At 39.6% G+C, this 21,714-nt stretch overlaps 1 non-coding gene across 1 annotated transcript; it reads right to left on the bottom strand.

The window, feature by feature from the left end:
• Positions 1-17,698: 17,698 nt before the first annotated feature.
• On the bottom strand, positions 17,699-17,804 carry LOC145641261 (small nucleolar RNA R71). The gene has a single exon (XR_014115316.1). It is a non-coding gene; the product is annotated as a small nucleolar RNA R71 (small nucleolar RNA).
• Between the last annotated feature and the right edge of the window lie 3,910 nt (positions 17,805-21,714).

Genomic DNA, 21,714 nt, shown 5'->3' on the forward strand with positions numbered 1-21,714 from the left:
CTTCTATCCCGAAATCAATAACAATCATCCCACCCATATCGCCAACAAAATGTTGGGAAGGCAATGCCATAAGTCAACACATTGAGCAATTGATTTGTGCGTCGTTTCTTAAGATATGGTACCTTTGGACACTCAAGCCTTTTTTGACCTTAGAATGGCATTGCGTGAATCTTGACTTATGACATGCTTATGTGATTATGTGACTATATGCAACGTGTTAGGATATTCTTCTTGTTTCTTTTCAGTTTGGTCTAGGTTCCCAATTACGAAGTTGTCTCTTCGTGATCTAGAGTCATATTAAAAGGATTTCATAAAAAACAAATCAAAAAACGATGACGAAAAAAACGCTCAAATTAAAAAAAAAATCCTATCAGCAGGTAGCGCGCGCAACTCATCGAGGTGCGCGACCCCCCATCGCAAGAGATTCCGTTGCGCGCGATAGCCACGCGCAACATAATCACTTGCGCGGGCCCACCGAACAAGTCAACTTTGATTTCTCAAAAAAAAAATTGACTCGTCCGAACGATATCTTCATCGAAGAATTGTTAAGGGTGATGTTATCCGTTTGAATATATTTTGCGTCTTTTCTTTTTTTTTTTTTTCTCCCTTTTTAAACAAGCGTATCGATTTACTTATCATTTCGTACTCTTTTAAGGGTCGGTTTCCAAGCTTGGGAAGGAAGACTTCCGGGAAGTTGCATTCTACGTTTACCACCAAAGATCAACCCCTTTCAAACCACTTTTGTTCGACAACTAATCCTAGTCTAACAACAATGCCAACCATCGAAGAACTTCAACAAGAGATTCTTCGTTTGAGAGAGAAAAAGACTTAAGAGGCCGAGGAGAGAAGAATTAAGAAAATGGAAAAGGCTGAAAAGAAAAATGCTGAAACCTTAGCCTTGCAAGAAAAGATGGAACAATTATCTATCAATGAAATGTCGTTGGAGAAGCTAGTTCTTCGTTCTACAATGCGAACAAGTACTTCGACGCAGAAACTTTTGCTCCTCTCGCAAGACTTGCTTTGCCGGAAAAGTTCGTAGCTACGAACTTGCCTATATTTAAGGTGACCTATAATCAACAAAACTATTAAATGTGTTTTACTGGCACCATGGCATTAAAGGGAGTTGGTCCTAAGCTTTATGCTTTGACTTTCCCTTAATATCTAGACCCAACCGCGAGAGAGTGGTAGTATGGGCTAGATCCAAAATTCAAGACAACGTGGGAAGATGTAGTTTTGACTTTCATCACCCAATATGAGAGTAACGTAGAGTTTAAGTCAACTTTACGTGAACTCAAGATGCTTAAGCAAGGCGAAGATGAAGGTTTCCTTGCTTTCTATGGTAGATGGCGAGAAAAGGCAGCCCACCTTGCCTCAAGGCCGCCTGAACTGGAGTTAGTACAAAAGTTCATTACAACTGTCATGTCCTTGGCTTAAAGAATTGCTAAAAAAATTAAATGAAAAAGGCTTACTTGCGCCAACAGGGTCGACACCACCCACTCCACCGGAAAGAAGATTTCCTCAATGGGATGGTAATGCTTATTGTGCTTATCATAGAGGCGTTGGACATGATACTGAACGTTGCTATGTCTTAAAGCACAGAATACAAGATTTAGTAGACGATGGGAGAATTCCCACGCCTAAACCTAACAATAATGCATCCTCCTTAGGAGTGTTTCACATCGATGAGGACCATATGGGAAGTGATATGTTCAATCCTTTGGACTATATCACACCTATAGGAGAACCTCTATCCACAATACTCATAGGGGCATCTAATGAAGTATGTGGACTATGGGATGAATACTTTCAAGACTTATATATCTCTAAGTATGCCGCCGTCCCACCTCCACCTTTTTTACAAAATGAAATATATGGAGCGCTTGATTAGGATTAGTTCCTGGGAAAGTCGCAAGATTTATCGAATCTCTCCTTGGATGACAATGGATATCAAGCACAACTCATGGAACATCTTGAAATGGAATCACATCCAAAGCCTCTAGAAGAAAGTTGGTTAGTGTAGACCCCTAAAAATGTCTCACCAAAACCAAACCTGATGATGAACAACATTTCACCGCCACTATTGGTCGGGTTTAGTATTTAATCCCAAGAGTGCTTAAAAAATCGTATTTTATTAAATTCATATTTTTAAACAGCCCATGGATTAGTCTTGATGTTTGGTAAAAGCATAGTTTTATTTCAACCCAAACTTATTAATTAATTCTAGCCCAAAGCTTTTTTATTTTATTGTTTTATTATTTGTTTTTGGCCCAAACCCTTTATTTATTTTTATTTATTTTTATTTAATTATTTTCTTATTTTATCCCGAATAATAAAAAGTCAGAAAAGGCCAGAAATTATCAATCGGCACTTAAAATGCAAAAGGAAATTAGGGTTAAAAATGTATTTAGACAGAAAAACGGGCTGGAATTTCCCGCGCCACGACAGGTACCTACCGTGTCACGGGAATCCTTCCCGTCTTACGGTGGGATTTCCCGTGACACGGGACGTTCCGTGTCATTTCCGCGTAAACCCTTGATGCGTTTTCTATCCCATTTTCTGAAAATTTCCCGCGTCACGCCAAAAGTGTACCGTGTCACGGGAAAGTGTACCGTCTGACGGTGGGGCTTCCCGTGTCACGGTACAGTTTGACCGTGTCACGGGATACTTTTTTAGGGTATTTATCATTTTAGGGTTTCGTGTGCTCCCTCAGCACATTTTCCCTATAAATACCCCCTCATTTCTGATGTACGGGGCACCGAGTAATTCTCTAATTTTATTTTCTCTCTTCTATGCTTTAGCCTAAACACTAGCCTACCCTTTTCTACTTCAAAATTCCTTCTTCAAGTACTCAAAGGAGTCCATACTTTACTCATGGTTCTATCCTTAAGCCAAGGCGTGAAAGGTAGAATTGTTTGAGGGTTTGGCCCCAAAATCAACTTTACTTTATTTAATTTAATTTAATTATTGCTTTATTATTTTCTTGAAGTTACTAACTCGTTTATTATTTTGTAGTTGCAAACAAACAGAATCAAAGTAAGAGTCATGCTCCTTTTATTTTTATTATTTTTCTAACGATTTTATGTTGTTGGAATTGTGATTAAATTGGTTCCAATATTAATGTTTATTCTATTATATTTATTGATCACCATTTTGCATGTTTAAAGGGAATATATAATTTAAAATCACGCCTAATAAGATAATTTGGACAACCGGTTTAGGGTCCTTTTAATCTTATTATTAATTGAATGATCACCAATATTTTAGAATTATGTGTGCATTAATATTAAACCAATTTAGTTAAATAATAGTTTGGAGCGAATTCAATTATTGTTTGTATGCCTTTGAGATCACAGGAATGCTTTTCACTATAAGAATCGAGTAGAGGCCAATACGGGCGAATGTGACTCCATGACTCACTTCGTACCATCATCCCCGATCCTCCTTTCGTGGTTCCGAACCATATGGAGTTAGTAATCTCATGGATTATGAATGGGGTGTAACCTTCACGGGTCAATCATTGTTGCATATCGTTGTCCCTTATCGTGGTTGCCTTTTATGATCCGTGAACGGTTTACAAGTTCCCTAAAAACTTGTTGGCGGCTCCCTACTTTATTTGTCCCTAATCGTATATGTCTGTTCCCACTTCCTATGAGTGCCAAGTATATTCACCACATGCTTTGAACGTAGGATCACTTCGAGCGACGCCAACAATTTGGCGACTCCACTAGGGACGATTCCTAATTATTTATCGATTTGAGTGATCGGTATTTAATTAAGATGAGTGGATGAGACTTGAAAGATTCTTGAAAAAATATTCATGTGATTAATTTGGCATTTTTGCATCTGCATAGACGTTTTAACGTCGCATTCAGGTTTGTCCCGTAAGAAAAATTGGATAACTTGGTTGCGCGCGAAGGAAAATTGGGCACCAATCAGATCTTCTGACTGTCGTGTCACGGTACAATGCACCGTCAGACGGTGCACAGTACCGTGACACGGGAATTTTTTCCGTGTCACGGCAGTCCTAAAATCAGTTCGGTGGCTTATTTTCTTTCCTCACAGTCGACTTCCTTCGATTTTCCTGAAAAAACGTATGTGTTCTACATGCGTCTTAGCCCCGGGGGATTTAAGCTCTATCCACCCATGGCAATAAGGGTTCATCCGAGTTATTAAATCCACCCACACCATGGAGTCGAGTTCGATTTCATCACGAACTCGCGGAGCCGCCCGTTGGCATACACCCTCAAGGGAGGTTGCCTTGCTAACGCGTCCAAACTCTTAAACATGGTACCCTTTTGACACCCAAAGCTTGACCAATAGTTGAACATAGATCTTGACTCTAGGTTGCGAACCTTTTTACATCATCGTGCCTAAATGCTATGTGGTTGTTTGGTGCTAACCTTCATGTGTTTGCTCCTTTGTTTAACTCATGACCGAGGGTTTTTATTCTCACATAGTAATTAGTACGGATCTAAAATCGGTTAAAATCTGGAAAAATCACAAAACTGACCTGGAACTGCGCACCGTGTCACGGCATGTTCTGCCGGGACACGATGAACAGTGTCGTGACACGGGGCTATCTACCGTCTGACGGCAAACTGCACCGTGTCGCGACAATCTGTACCGTGACACGGTGCCCAGAAAAATGTCCTGTCAGTCCTTTTTTCGATTTTTGAGCGAATGTTGTGTCCAATTTGGTGTCATGTCTAGCTATACGGTCGAAACACATGTCTATAACCTCACTTAATCACTCACATGTCGTGTTCACACACTTTTTTGCTTTAAGTCGTGCACCACTTTTTTTACCGTATTTTAGGGAAGTCTTGTTTTTGTGTCGTTTTTTTTTTTTTTTTTTTTTTTTTTTGTTCGGAGTAAGTCGGATGGTATCCTCCCTTTAAAAATAAACAAGTAGAATTTCAAAATTATAGATATTTTTTTTTAAAAAAAAAAAAAAAAAAAAAAAATTTCCTGTGCCGCGTCAGCATCCACTGTGGCACAGGAATGGTTGCCGCGACACGGGACTGTCCACCGTGTCACGGCAAGTCCACTGTGGCACAGTGGACCTGCAGTAAAATATATATATATATATATATAATTCCTGTGCCACGTCAGCATCCACCGTGGCACGGGAATGGGTGCCGCGACACCGGACTATCCACCGTGTCACGATACAGTCCACCGTGGCGCGGTGGACTTGCATCAAAAAAAAAAAAAATTCTCGTGCCACGTCAGCATCCACCGTGGCACGGGAATGGGTGCCGCGATACGGGACTGTCCATCGTGTCACGGCACAGTCCACCGTGGCATGGTGGACCTGAAAAAAAAAAAAAATTCCCGTGCCCCGTCAGCGTCCACAGTGGCACGGAAATGTTTGCCGCTACACGGGACTGTCCACCGTGTCACGGCACGGTCCACCGTGGCGCGGTGGACCTTCAAAAGAAAAAAAAAAAAGGAGGGGGGGGGGGGGCTGTTGCGCCACGGGAAACTCTACCGTGTCACGGCAAATTTCCAAAAAAAAAAAAAAAAAAAAAAAAAGGAAGCGTTAGTCAAGTCTTCCGTGTTAATTTGGTCCTCGCGTCAGTCATTTTGGTTATTGTTCACATGTCTAGCCATACGATCATACCACGAGCCTTATAACATCACTTAGTCACTCACGAGTCAAGTATAGTCCACGCACTTTCTTTATTTTCCGACTCGAGTCGTGCACCAGGTCGTTTATGATCGTATATTAGGTTCATGCACCCTTTTTTCGTCATAATAAAAAATGAGTAGAGTTTTCTCACCTGTTTTCAAATGTCTATTTTTTTCCTTCATTTCCTATCTTGAGTGATGAGTCAAACAATTAAGTGAATTATTTTATTTCACAATACGGTTCGAGCCATTACCGCAACAATCTCTCATATCTAATAGGCGTTCAAAGAGAACTTTGCCATCTCCGTTACTCATCAACTTTCAATGGCCACTAAAGAAGACATTGAGAACATCAACAAATCCGTTGAGGCACTGTCTTCCATGATGCAAACCCTTACCACTAGGGTCACTACCATGGAACAAAACAAGGTCACTGTTTCCACCCTTGACAAATTGAAGGAAAAAATGAGTAAGATCTCTAAGGATTTCACTTACGTGGAACGGCCTCCCACTCCTTTGGATGTGAAAGATAGACTCCCTTAAAAGTTCTCCACTGCTGATATTCCAAAGTTCAAGCCTACTGACAATCCAATATTCCATTTCAAGGCGTTCTCTGCAACTATGGCTCTTAAAGGATTGGGCGTAACACTCTTCCCTACGGTGTTCCCTCTCTCCTTAGAACATGCTTGCCAACAATGCTTTTATTCCTTAGATGTCAAGCATACTGCGACTTGGCAAGATGTCACTGACAGTTTCATGAATCGTTACAAAGGTAACATTCAAACTAAAACTTCTGAACGTGAACTCTCCATTCTCAAACAGAAAGTGAATGAAGGCTTCACCGCTTACCTGAACAGGTGGAAAGAAACAGCTTCACTCTTGGTAGATCCCCCCAAAGAAAAAGAGATGGTTCGCCTCTTTATTCAAAATCTGACTCATAATTATAGAGAACATCTCAAATTTCTTCCACTAAACACTTTCGAAGCTGTATACGACATTGGCATCAATATCGAAGATGAGCTAATAAAGACTGCTGGTAGTAACAATAATAACACTTGGAAGAACAAGAAGAACGACCATCCTTCTTCTTCATCTTCTAAGCACGAAAATACTACCAACAATATAAGCCAAGTTGATCTCAATGAAGTGTTAGCTCTTGATACTCCATTGCCCAAGAAGAAAAGAACTTACACTCCTTTAGGAATGACTTATGATGCGACCTTTGATCGCCTTTACAGTCAAGGCTTGATCACACCTATTGGGCCATTTCCAGAGCCAAAACCTGAAGAAAGGAGCGCCAAACGGAATCCCAATGCCTATTGCAAGTACCATCAAGGAAGGGGCCACACTACGGAGCAATGTTGGAATTTGAAAGACGTCATTCAAGACTCGATGGATGCAAACAAACTTCATGTCCCTCCAGGCGGCAAGAAGTAATGAATACAAGGCACACAGATCCTTCGTGCAAGATTTCATGATTTCTTTCTTTATCATTCTTCTCCATTCCCCCATTCATGTCTAACATAGATTTTCCATTTTGAATTTTTATATGTTTCATGTGTTTCGTTCACCTATTCCATTAATAAAATGAGCAATTTTCCTTTAAATCTTGATCATAGAATTTTTCATTTATTCATTCATTCGCAAAAAAAAAAAAAAAAAAAAAAAAAAAAAAAAAAAAAATTAATTACCGAACTAAACCCAAGGTACACCAATGACTTGAGGCACCTTTGCAACCATGTCATTCCCTGTTAACCGTTCAATCACATTCCATTTCTTCATCAACCATTTTGAGCCTCGTCTAACGTTTGGCCTTCATTTCTTCAAGCCACATTCACTTAACCCTGGGATTGGAAACCCTGGGATTGGAAGATGTGTAATTGTATAACATTCAAAAAGCAAGTAAAAAAAAAAAAGCAGCAAAGCAACAATAAAACAATGTCTAAAGGCAAGTGTTCCAATGTCTTTGATATGAACACGTCTAAAATTGCGTCTCTCATCGAGTGCTCGGTACCGTGCCTGAGAAACATGAATGCTAATTGAGTGATGGACCGCATGATCTGAGATTGCCTACATTGATTTAAAAGAATGAAAAAAAAAATGTGTTGAAAATAAACTTGAAAAATTTAAAATTTTCAAATTCAAAATTACACATCTTGGGGATTCTCTCGGTTCTTGAGCCTTTTATCCCTTTCTTCCTTAAATCCCTTTCTTCCTTAAACCATCAAATTAACCACATTACAACCATTGAAAGACCTCTTTGAGGTGTACATACACTTGTGCAAAGTTCGGATAGAGCTACGTTCGGCCTGATTCCCAACGGATACGTAGGCAACCTCACATCGAGGTGCGGCCACATTCATATTAATATCCATGCATGATCGAGTCAAAGAATATCCAATGCTTATCCCTACCCATTTAGAGCTAGACTTGGGGGCTTGAACCCAAATCACATTAGCTTACCCAGCCTGAAGAGTCATCATCTTTAACTCTTCTCACATCTCTTTCCATCGCTATAACCCTTGCAGCCAGCCTTAGTATCACATTCACACACTTCACTCACACATCCATATCCATATCAATCATCCTTCCCTTTAAGAGCCCTTTATCATGAAATCTTGTTTCAACACTGTGCATGTTTCATCATATTTAAAGACAACATTCAGTAGAAGAAACATTGTATACTTGCTTAGCTTCCTGACCTGAGCAATGTTCATTGTTTCACATAATGTGCTAAGAAACATTTATATATAAATTATTTTTAATCATACAAAGCATATCGTGCTTAGCTCCTTGACCTAAGCAACGTTCATTATGCAATAATCACTATACGTGCTTAGCTTTCAGACCTAAGTGACGTTCAAAATCGCTTCTTTACACCATATATGATGCTTAGCTCCATGACTTAAGTTCATTCATCTATCGTGTCACATGATGTAATTGTCCTTAGCCTCTTGGCCTAAGAACATGCATCATGCATACATTATTTTCAGGACAAGCAATTCAATCCATACGATTCATTTCGTCTTGCTCAAGGAGGAAGTTCAAAACTTCTTTCCTTTTTCATTATTTTATTTTGGGGAAGTTCAAAAACTTTTTCCAAGTTTTCATCGAAGGAAGTTCGAAAATAAAAGTTCAGTTTTCACATCTTTCTTTTTCGGGAGAAAGTCGGTATCCTCCACTCATGACAAAAATTGACGGAAAATTTTTGCTTTTACATCTTCGTTTGCTTGTGTCTGCACACACACATATATACACACACACTCACAAGTCATACACATGTCATGTCACATCAAGTCAAACTTGGTCAAGTCAGTGGTCAAGTCAATCATAGTATATACGAGTCCATCGGCAAATTTATTTTTGCAGGTCTTATCTACAGCCCACGTCTGGGGACAAACGGACCATCTATAGCCCACGTCCGAGGACAAGTGGACCATCTACAGCCCACGTCCGGGGACAAGCGGACCACCATCATTTCATGACGCAAGGTTCTCGATACACAGAGACTTGCAATCTCATCATCTTTCGACTTTCCTCAAGCATGGAAAGTATTATCCGGTGGATTTTTCTTCAAGTATAGAAAACCGCCAAATTGGCTTTCCTCAAGCATGGAATGCATTATCGGTGGAATTCTTCAAGCATAGAATGACACCATATTCATCAGTCGGCTTTCCTCAGGCTTGGAAAGCGTTATCGGTGGATTTTTCTTCAAGTATAGAAAACCGCCAAGTCGGCATTCCTCAAGCTTGGAAAGTGTTATCGGTGGATTTTTCTTCAAGTATAGAAAACCGCCAAGTCGGCTTTCCTCGAGCATGGAAAGCATCATCGGGGGATTTCTTCAAGCATAGAATGACACCAAATTCATACGTCGACTTTCCTCAAGCATGGAAAGTATTATTCGGTAGGTTTCTTGAGGCTTAGAAAACTACCAAACGCCAAGTCGGCTTTCCTCAGGCATGGAAAGCGTTATCGGTGGATTTTTCTTCAAGTATAGAAAACCACCAAATTCCTTTGTCGGCTTTCATCAAGCATGGAAGGCATTATCAGTGAAATTCTTCAAGCATAGAATGACACCAAATTCGTTCATCGACTTTCCTCAAGCATGGAAAGTATTATCCGGTAGCTTTCTTCAGGCTTAGAAAGCTACCAAATTCTTCAGTCGGCTTTCCTCAAGCATGGAAAGCATTTCAACAAACGTCATCCGGTGGATTCCTTCTAGCATAGGAAAATACCAAACTCATTTGTCACCGATACATTGGTGTCAGATACGTATTCTATCTCTTTACTCCTTTTATCTGTAGAACTAACATTTTTCTGCAGGTATCGGTGTATACAGAGTGATTTAGGATCGCAGAACGTCTTAAATCATTCTCCGTCCCTATCGGCTACTTTTACTATCGTTTTCGAAACTGACGTTTCTACTAACTCAGTCAAAGTGGGGGCTTCTGTAGACACCTAACAATGTCTCCCCAAAACCAAACCCGATGATGAACAACCTTTCACCGCCACTACTGGTCGGGTTTAGTATTTAACCCCAAGAGTGTTTAAAAAATCGTATTTTATTAAATTCATATTTTTTAACAGTCCATGGATTAGTCTTGATGTTTGGTAAAAGCCTAGTTTTAATTTCAGCCCAAACTTATTAATTAATTCTAGCCCAAAGCTTTTTTATTTTATTGTTTTATTATTTGTTTTTGGCCCAAACCCTTTATTTATTTTTATTTAATTATTTTCTTATTTTAGCCCGAATAATAAAAAGTCAGAAAAGGCCCGAAATTATCAATCGGCACTTAAAATGCCGAAGGAAATTAGGGTTAAAAATGTATTTAGACGGAAAAACGGGCTGGAATTTCCCGCGCCACGACAGGTACCTACCGTGTCGCGGGAATCCTTCCCATCTTACGGTGGGATTTCCCGTGACACGGGACGTTTCGTATCTTTTCCGCGTAAACCCTTGACGCGTTTTCTATCCCGTTTTCTGAAAATTTCCCGCGTCACGCCAAAAGTGTACCGTGTCACAGGAAAGTGTACCGTCTGATGGTGGGGCATCCCGTGTCACGGTAAAGTTTGACCGTGTCACGGGATACTTTTTTAGGGTTTTTATCATTTTAGGGTTTCGTGTGCTCCCTCAGCACATTTCCCTATAAATACCCCTTCATTTCTGATGTACGGGGCACCGAGTAATGCTCTAATTTTATTTTCTCTCTTCTATACTTTAGCCTAAACACTAGCCTACCCTCTTCTACTTCAAAATTCCTTCTTCATGTACTCAAAGGAGTCCATACTTTACTCATGGTTCTATCCTTAAGCCAAGGCGTGAAAGGTAGAATTGTTTGAGGGTTTGGCCCCAAAATCAACTTTACTTTATTTAATTTAATTTAATTATTGCTTTATTATTTTCTTGAAGTTACTAAATCGTTTATTATTTTGTAGTTGCAAACAAACAAAATCAAAGTAAGAGTCATGCTCCTTTTATTTTTATTATTTTTCTAACGATATTATGTTGTTGGAATTGTGATTAAATTGGTTCCAATATTAATGTTTATTCTATTATATTTATTGATCACCATTTTGCATGTTTAAAGGGAGTATATAATTGAAAATCACGCATAATAAGATAATTTGGACAACCGGTTTAGGGTCCTTATAATCTTATTATTAATTGAAGTGATCACAAATATTTTAGAATTATGTGTGCATTAATATTAAACCAATTTAGTTAAATAATAGTTTAGAGCGAATTAAATTATTGTTTGTATGCCTTTGAGATCACAGGAATGCTTTTCACTATAAGAATCGAGTAGAGGCCAATACGGGCGAATGTGACTCCATGACTCACTTCGTACCTTCATCCCCGATCTTCCTTTCGTGATTCCGAACCATATGGAGTTAGTAATCTCATGGATTATGAATGGGGTGTAACCTTCACGGGTCAATCGTTGTTGCCTATCGTTGTCCCTTATCGTGGTTGCCTTTTATGATCCGTGAACGGTTTACAAGTTCCTTAAAAACTTGTTGGCGGCTCCCTACTTTATTTGTCCCTAATCGTATATGTCTGTTCCCACTTCCTATGAGTGCCAATCATATTCACCATATGCTTTTAATGTAGGCGCACTTCGAGCGACGCCTACAGTTAGTGAGTCCTACAACTAACCCAAACAAGATAGATCATTTAACTCGTTCTGGGCGAGTCTACCAAGCACCACCATCAAATGGATCTTCGACCACAAAAAATCAAACTCAAGGTCAAGTATAAAATCCATTACCACCTCCACTTGAGGTGGAAGATTTATTGGTTAAACAATTTCGCCAACCCAAGGCGAATGTTAGCATTTGGGAACTCCTAAGTACTTCTAAAGATTACTAGGAATTCTTTCATGAACGTTCAACGGCTTTGTCTATAAGTACAGACTCAACCCCTCAGGATCTCGTTAGCTTCCTTACTGGCGAGAAATCCGACAAACCATTCATTTTCACTAATAATGATTTATTTTCAAAAGACACTACCCACAACAATGCATTATACTTAACCGTGGGTGCAAGGGATACAATATCCCTCTAACTTTGGTAGGCAATGGGTCAGCTGTAAACATATGCCCATTGCGAACTGCAAAATACTTAAACCTTAATCTAGAAAAAGATTTTCAATGAACAACATAAAGTATTAGGGCCTATGACAATTCGAGAAGATCGGTGTGTGGAACTATTAAGCTACCAATTACCACAGGCCCTATTCAAAAGATGGTTGAATTCCATGTAATGGACATAAAACCTACATTCAACCTTCTACTTGGACGTCCTTAGATACATGAGCTTTGTGCAATACCATATTCACTTCATCAAATGATTACGATGAACTATCAAGGGCTTCCTATGACTATACATGCTTCTCCACTCAAAATATCAATAAATGATCAATCACTCTTAGAAATAAACCATGATAATGATGAAGAGGACATGTGGGGATTTTCCGCGGAGCCAAACTAAACAATTGAAATGGAAGAAGACTTTGAAGAACCATTCAAGCTTGATCTATATTCCACCCGGATAGTAAACAACATCGTATTCAAGAGTAGTTACTTTCATGGGATGCCTTTGGGAATAGGAATGAAGAAATCTCTCTTACTTCCTATCCCAAAGAAAAGCTTCTCCTTTGGATCGGGATATAAACCAACCAAAGAATAATTGGAGTCTCACGATGAGAAAAACAAAAGCATGTAGAGACAATAATAAGAAAGGGATAATCACTTTACTCTCATCCTTCCAACAAACCCTTAATGGATAATTCATTAGGGAGGGAGAAGATTACCCATGCTACGACTTTCCAAAATCTTAGTTCTGGAAGGAATCAAGAAGCATGGATTTGAAATATTTTATGATTTCTACTTCTTGGATGACGATCTTAGTATCGTTAAATCAAAACACCCAACTCCAGGGTGCTATAATGGGCAAGCATTTAACTTGCTATTTGGACTAGAGCAAAATCATGTCACTACATGACTAATCATAACACCATTCAAGATGAAGATTTTGACCCAACCTCATTCATCACCCCTTCAAATGAAACTTTTGAGCATGGATGGAGGAAATCTTTCAAATGGACCAATCACAAAGGCGATAAGCTAAAAATCGTCATAGGCGAAGGGAAGATATTTGAAGAATCGGACGATGAATCTATTATAGACTCTAGGGAAGCTGAAAATCTGGGCCTTGTGGCCATTACTGAGTCTTTATTTTCTAGATCTAAGGACGAAGATCCTAAAAAGGATTCTTCTCTTGATGTATTCTCTTTTGATTTTAATATTATGAGCTCTATTTCCGAGTATATGCCTTCTCTTGAATCTTTCGAATGCTATAACAATCAATCTAATGAAGATGATAACATTAATAATTTGGTTGAACTAATGAATGAACGAGAACAAAAGAACCCTATCGTTGAAGAAACTGAATTAGTTAATATAGGAACTAACAAAAATAAAAGAAGAGTCAAAATTGGCTTAACTCTAAATCCGAAAGAGCGATCGACCTTCATATCTACGCTCAAAGATTTCGAAGACGTGTTTGCTTGGTAATACAAGGACATGCCTGGAATAAATAGGGAAATTGCGGAACATATCATTTCCTTGAACCCTACCTCTAAACAAGTAAAAAAAAACTTCGACGAATGAAACCTGATGTCGCATTAAAATAAAAGAAGAAGTGCAAATGGACGCGGGTTTTATTCGCGTATGTAATTACTCATAATGGGTAGCGAACATCGTCCCAATCCCTAAAAAGGATGTACGAGTTCGTATGTGTGTCGACTTTAGGGACCTTAATAAAGCTAGCCTAAAGACGATTTTCCTCTTCTACATATTGATATATTGGTAGATAACACGGATGAACATGCAATGTTATCCTTTATGGATGGATACGCAGGTTACAACCAAATTTTAATGGCAAAAGAAGACGAAGAAAAGACATGCTTTATCACCCCTTGGGGTACGTATTGCTACACAGTCATGCCATTTGGTTTAAAAAATGCAGGAGCTACGTACCAAAGAACGGCTATGACTCTCTTGCATGATATGATGCATAAAGAAATAGAAGTGTATGTTGATGATATGATCGTAAAGTCCAAAGACGGAATGGGACTTATAAAAGCTTTACGCAAATTTTTCACTCGCATAAAAGAATACAAAATGCTATTTAATCCACAAAAATGCGCCTTCGGGGTAACTTCTGGAAAGTTACTTGGATACGTAGTAAGCACACGTGGCATCGAGATCAATCACTACAACAATTCACCACTTGTGCCACGAATTATGCCACAGGAATTCTAAATTCGTGGCATAGTTTGATCTTGCCACGGGAAAAATTAAATTCAATAATAAACTTGATATGACAACAAATATTATTCCACGGGAAAAATGATGTTCGTGGTTAACTGAAACTAGTGCCACAACTATATTTTTTTCCTGTGGCAAATAAACACTTACGCCACACGTATTCATATTCCCGTGGCAAATAGATAGTGATGCCACGACAATATTATTCTCGTTGCAAACAAACACTTGTGTCACGAGTATTTTATTCAATGTGACAATCATTATAACACTTGTGTCACGAGTATTTTATTCAATGTGACAATCATTATAACACTTGTGCCACATCAAAATTTATTTATGTGCAAACATATGTTAATACAAACAGACCATATTTCTTTTAAAGAAAATAAACTTAGCTTAATGATAAGAATCTTACGACAAAATTTCTTTTATTATGGTTAAATTTACAATTAGTTTCAAACATGAAATACAAATTAATATGTAAAAAAAAATAAAAAAAAAAACAAATTCTTTCAAATAAAATTGCTGATTATGCACTATTATAAATTTATAACCATATGACATTTACCCAAATAATATTCAAATAAATTTGTTTAAAAAATGTTGTATCTTAATTATTTATTGTTTAAAAAAAAAACAATGTAGTGTAAAATGGCCAAAAAATATTTTATTTTGCATTTTCTTATTATTAATTTTTGTTTTTTTTTCATTTGCATTTTTTAGAATATTAGGTTAGTCTTGTCAAATTGATGAATATATTTGATTTTAAAAGTCATATGTTACAATAATTCTGAACAAGTAGAGCAGTACCAATGCAAAATACACTAGTACACTAGCTACGGTTTTATTCAAGCCTTTTGCTCTGGTTTTGAACCGCAAAACTAGGAGTAACACATAGGAACATGTACTTTCTACAATTCAAGCCTAATTTCTACGGTTTTATGAAAAAAAACATAGCCTTTTCTTATTATATGATGCGATTTTAATGTGCAAATATGATGAGTGGCATTTATGCCACTCTTTTATCCTTTTTCTCTAAGGATTCTCCCCTCGTTTGCACTTGTTTGGCCCTCTTTCTAAGCATTTTTACTTAGTTTTGCTTTCTCTTTTCTTTCTCCTTTATCCTCCCTTTTCTTGGTCTTCCCGCTTTGTTCTTACTGTGCTTTTCATGCTTATGCTTTGTAGGAACCATCGAGATTCTCAAGAGGAGGAAGCTAAGCTCAAAGGAGGCTAGAGGAAGCATGATTCAGAAGAGGTTCGGCCGAACCCCCTGATGGTGTAGCCGAACCAAGGTGTGGCCGAACCTGCTCAGTGGTTCGGCCGAACTTCGAGGCAGGGGCAAGATGAAAATCGGCAGTTTTGCAGGAGTGGCCGAACCGCAGGAGTTCGACCAGACCAGGATCAGGGAGGTTCGACCGAACCTACCCATGGTTCGGCCGAACCTACCCTGTAGTCCGGCCGAACCTTCCCATTTGTTCGGCCGGACCTCTCCTTTTGTCAGCTGACTCTGTACGGACTATATAAGTCCCTTTTTTAGAACGTTTTGGGGGGATTAACTTAGTTTTAATTTTCTACATTTTTAGCTTAATCTAGAGAGAGAAACTTCATTAGTAGAGAGAGAAAGTGTGGATTTCTATTGATGAACTTGGATATTGAAGAAGGAGCTTGATTGAACCTTTGTAAATCTTCATCTTCAATGAATGAGCAATCTCTTACTCTCTCTCTTTACTTTTGTATCTAGTTTTGTTTGCTTATTTTGATTTTCCTTCTTTGCTTATTGATCATGTTGATGCTTATTGATTTGATGATTGAAATTGTCTTCAATATGATTTGTGAGTAGTCACCTAGCCAAGGGTGTGGGGATGGTGTAGTTGTTAATTGATTCATGCTTATGATGTTGGGGGTTATGTTAATGGTGATTAAAGTCTTTGTATGCTTGATATTCTTTGGTCTTTCTTGCAAGTGCACATTGTTAGTTGAACAAAGATGAGTCTTTACTAACAAGTAACGGAAGTTGACTTAGTTGAGATTCATTACTATCGATAATTCTTTGTTTGCACCTTCTAATATATGGTTCTAATGTGGAAGCATAGAGACTATGTTAGGAGAAATCGATTAACCCCGGAAGGCGGTCAGATCGAGCTTTATTTCGATATTCTTGCATGCTTAGTTTACCATTGCTTTGCTTCTGTGTCATTGCATGATCAAGTGACATCTACATCTACCCACTTCCCTTGGTGTTTAGTTATATTGGTCTTTAATCATTCTTAATCCTTAGTTTAATCTCTTAGTTATTCATACTTCTTGTCCCGAGATAGCTTAAAGTCTTAAGTAGTGAATGCGGTGTTTATGCATGTCTCCCTGTGGTTCGACCCCTCTATTTACCCTATACACGTATTAGGTTGGTATAGCGTTATAAATTAATTTGACTTAGGTGTAGTCGCTCAACGACAAGATTATTCCCTTGTCAAATTGGCGCCGTTGCCGGGGAAACGGTTTCCATTGCTATTTCATTGCTTGTTTAAGACTATCTCACCTTTATTTGTTAGTGTTCGCTACTTTTGTTACTTGTCAGTGCTTACGTTCTTCTTAGCTTTGTTGTATGAACAGAGGACGAACCCGCTGAAGATCTTTAATTCCCATCAATCCAGAGCTAGAGAGGTCTTTGTCCCTACTTCGAAGAGAAGCAAGAGCAAGGAGTAGAAATTCCCGCACTCCAACGAGAGGAGTAAGAGAATTAGAAGATACTCCACCCTCTTCACCCTCAAGTGAAGAATTAGATAGTCCTAAATCATCTTCGAATTCAGAAATCAACCCTTTCTCAACCTATAAGTTTGAAAGTAAAGAAGGTTCTAAAATGGGAGAGAATACGCCTTTGAGTCGTCTTGGGGCCCCCGAAGCATTTAGAGCGCAAAGTGGGATCCTAACTCCTACTACTCAAGCCAACAATTTCGAGATCAAGCCTGATTTGATTGCCTTGATTGAGAGGAAACAATTCTCGGGTGGAAAGTTTGAGAGTCCTCATGAGCACCTAAAAGAGTTTGAGAAATATTGTGACACAATAAAGGCCAATGGAGTGACTCAAGAATATATTCGCCTCAAAATGTTTCCATTTTCGCTAATTGGGAGAGGTCTAGAATGGCTAGAGAAGGAGGTGCCCCCTAATTCTCTCACGACATGGGACCAAGTGACTACGGCTTTCTTGAGGAGGTTTTATAACCATAGGAAGACCGCCGAGGCTCGGTCTTTGATTCAAGGTTTTCGCCAAAAGAGTGGTGAGTCTCTAAGTGCGGCATGGGAACGATACAAAGAGCTTCAACGTCAATGCCCACACCATGGGATACCCAAGTATCAACTCATTCACACTTTCTATGGAGGTCTCACACCTCAAGGAAGAACAAGCCTAGACGCCGCAGCCGGTGGTCCAATTATGAACAAAGGAGAGCATGAAGTGGAGTGTATTATAGAGGAAGCCGCAAAGCACTATGATGATTGGTACGAAGGAGAAAGGGATGCTACTTCTAGCAAGGGCGTTTATGCATTGGAGCAAGCCAACGCAATCAACAACCTTTCTACCCAAATCTCCAAAATGACCAAGCAAATGGATGAATTGATGAAAGAAAGGCCCAACCCTCATTGTAATATCTCCCCTTCAACCAAGGGAGGCAATGGTATGGATACTTCCTCCCCCTCTTCTTACAATACAATGCCCCAAGGGTGCATGTTTTGTTCTAATTGTGAAACCTATGATCATGATACCTCTCAATGTGTCTATGCTTGTGAAGTTCAACCCCCTTCCCATGAACATGATAGTAATATGGAAAATGTCAATGCTATGAATTTTGCTCCTAGAATGGGAAATGTAGGAAACTTGAGGCCAAACTCCAATCAAATGGGGAATTGGAATCAAGGTGGAAACCGTGGTTGGAACCAAAATGGTGGTGGTTATGATAACCAATACCATGGTGGGGGAGGCCCTTCCAATTTCAATGGAAGGAGCTACTCTAACCAAAGAGGATATGGTAATCAAAACCAACAACCTAATTCCCGATACCATGACCATCAAAATCAAAATTTTGGTGACCACGGTAACATGGGAAATAATCAACAAGGCAATGTTCCTAACCAAGGCACGGGAGGCAATAGGGGCCAATTTGTTCCTAACTATGCCCAAACTAATAGGCCCCCGGGTTTCCATCAACCCCAACTTCCTCCACCTCAACAACCTCTTCAAATTGAAGCCCCTCCAATAGATCCCGTGATGGCTAAATTAGATGCTCTTTTAAAAATGTGTGAGGAGGATCAAAAGAAACATGAAGAGGCTCAAAAACGAACCAATGCTCACATGAAAATGCTTGAGACTCAAATTGCTCAACTTGCATCTAATTCATCCCCTTCTTCTTCTTCTCCTTCTTCTTCTCACATCCCAAGTCAAGGAGTCAACCCAAAACCTTTGTATGCCATGACAACAAGGAGTGGGAAAGTAGTAGGGAGTGACCCTTTAATTGAGGAAGAACCCCAAGAAGAGGCGGAGTTAGAGAATGAGGGTGAAAAACCCAATGAGCCATTGAGTGTTGAAAAAGAAAAACATGTTGAGGTGCTCAAGGAAAAAGAAGCCACCCCCTTGCCCCTAAATCGCCAACCTAGAGAGGAGAAGCTACCCTTTCCACAACGATTTGTGAGAGCTAAACTTGATGCCCAATTTGGGAAGTTTTTGGAAGTCATTAAGAATTTGCATATCTTCGTCCCTTTTGTTGATGCTATGAAGCAAATGCCCCACTATTCCAAATTTTTGAAAGATCTTTTGAGTGGAAGAAGGGAGTGTGAGACGGTGAGTTTAACCGCCAATTGTAGTGCAATTCTTTCCAACAAACTACCTACCAAATTGAAAGATCCGGGTAACTTTTCCATCCCTTGCTCTATCAATGGCATTGAATTTGATAAAGCCTTGTGTGATTTAGGAGCAAGTGTGAGTCTCATGCCTTATTCCGTCTACCAAAAGCTTAGTGTAGGAACCCTCTCTCCCTCTAACATTACTCTCCAACTAGCGGACCATTCCGTTAAGTTCCCCATGGGCAAAGTTGAGGACATTCCCCTTAGGGTAGGAAAGTTCACATTCCCCGTGGATTTCTATGTGCTAGAAATGGATGAGGATGAGAGGATTCCTATAATTTTGGGTAGGCCATTTCTAGCCACTTCTAGAGCTATCATTGATGTGAAGGAGGGGAAGATATCCTTGAAAATTGACAATGATTCTATTGAGTTTGATTTGAACAATGTCATGCAACAACCCTCCTCAAGTGGTGAATGCTTTAGGGTAGATATTCTTGATACGGTTCTTGATGAATTTTCTCGCTCCTACTTGCATGCCACTAATGATCCCCTTGAAAGTGTGTTGTTGAATGAATCAAAGATAGGTACTCACAAAGAAGACATACAATTCTATGAGGATTTGCTTGAGGAAAGCAAGGAGTGCAAGGGCGCGAGCATGGAAGAAGAGGCTCCTTACATTCACGACCTCTTTCAAGTTGAAGAAAGAGAAGAGAGTCCCAATGGTAAGGGAGCACCAAAGGTAGACTTGAAACCTCTACCTTTGGGCTTGAGGTATGCATTTCTTGGTCCCAACGAGTCTTTCCCCGTGATTGTAAATTATAATCTAACGGAGGAGCAAACCTCCCTCTTGATCAATGTTTTGAGAAATCACAAAAAAGCTTTGGGTTACACTATTGATGATATCAAGGGTATAAGTCCATCTTTATGTATGCACAAAATTGATCTAGAGGGAGATGCCAAACCCGTCAGGCAAAGGCAAAGAAAGCTTAACCCTTCCATGCAAGAGGTTGTGCGGAAAGAAGTGGCTAAGCTTCTTGATGCGGGAATTATTTACCCAATTGCTCATAGTGATTGGGTATCTCCCGTGCAAGTTGTGCCTAAGAAAGGGGGCATGACGGTAGTGAAAAATGATCATGATCAACTAGTACCCACTAGACTTGTTACCGGTTGGCGCATGTGTATTGACTATCGCCAACTTAACACAAGTACATGCAAAGATCATTTTCCACTACCGTTCATTGATCAAATGTTGGAAAGGCTTACAAAGCATTCCTTCTATTGTTTCCTTGATGGTTACTCGGGATTTTTCCAAATCCCAATTGACCCTAAGGATCAAGAGAAGACAACTTTCACATGCCCCTACGGTACTTATGCGTATCGTAGGATGCCTTTCGGGCTTTGTAATGCCCCCGCAACATTCCAACGTTGCATGATGTCCATTTTTAGTGATATGATTGAGGATGAGATAGAAGTCTTCATGGATGACTTCTCCGTTGGAGGAGCCACCTATGAAGATTGTCTATTTAATTTATCTCGTTGCTTAGAAAGGTGTGAGAGGGCTAACCTCGTGTTGAATTGGGAAAAGTGCCACTTTATGGTCAAAAGTGGGATTGTTCTTGGGCACAAAATTTCCCATGCCGGCATTGAGGTCGATAGAGCCAAGGTTGAGGTCATCGAAAAACTTCCTCCCCCCACCAACGTGAGGGAAGTGAGGTCTTTTCTTGGCCATGCCGGGTTCTATCGGCGCTTTATTAAAGATTTTTCAATGATCGCTAAGCCTCTCACATCCCTATTGCAACGGGATAAGGAGTTTGTGTTTGATGATGCTTGTCATAAGACCTTTTGTAGGTTGAAAGAAGCCCTTTGCACCACTCCTATTGTCCAAGGTCCGGATTGGTCTCTTTCATTTGAGCTCATGTGCGATGCAAGCGACGAGGCCATTGGATCGGTTCTTGGACAACGAAAGAATGGAAAACTTCATGTCATACATTATTTGTCTAAAACTCTCAATGATGCCCAACGAAACTACACAACTACCGAGAAGGAGTTCCTAGCGGTTATCCATTCATTCGAGAAGTTTAGAACCTACCTCATTGGTTCTAAGACAATTGTGTATACCGACCACTCGGCTCTCAAATATTTGATAGGGAAGAAGGAAGCTAAACCAAGGTTGTTGAGATGGGTTTTAGTCCTCCAAGACTTCGATTATGAGATGAGAGACAAGAAGGGAGCCGAGAATGTGGTGGCGGATCACCTCTCAAGGTTGGGCGGTGCAAGGTTTGAAGATGATGGCTTGCCAATAGAGGACGCTCTAAGAGATGATGTGCTTTATGTCCTTGAAGTGAAATCGGAGCCTTGGTATGCGGATATTGTGAATTACTTAGCTTGTAGTGCCATACCACCAGATTTCACTTCACAA

This window comes from Chenopodium album, chromosome 7, assembly GCF_948465745.1.
Source record: "Chenopodium album chromosome 7, dcCheAlbu1.1, whole genome shotgun sequence".
Taxonomy (NCBI): domain Eukaryota; kingdom Viridiplantae; phylum Streptophyta; class Magnoliopsida; order Caryophyllales; family Amaranthaceae; genus Chenopodium; species Chenopodium album.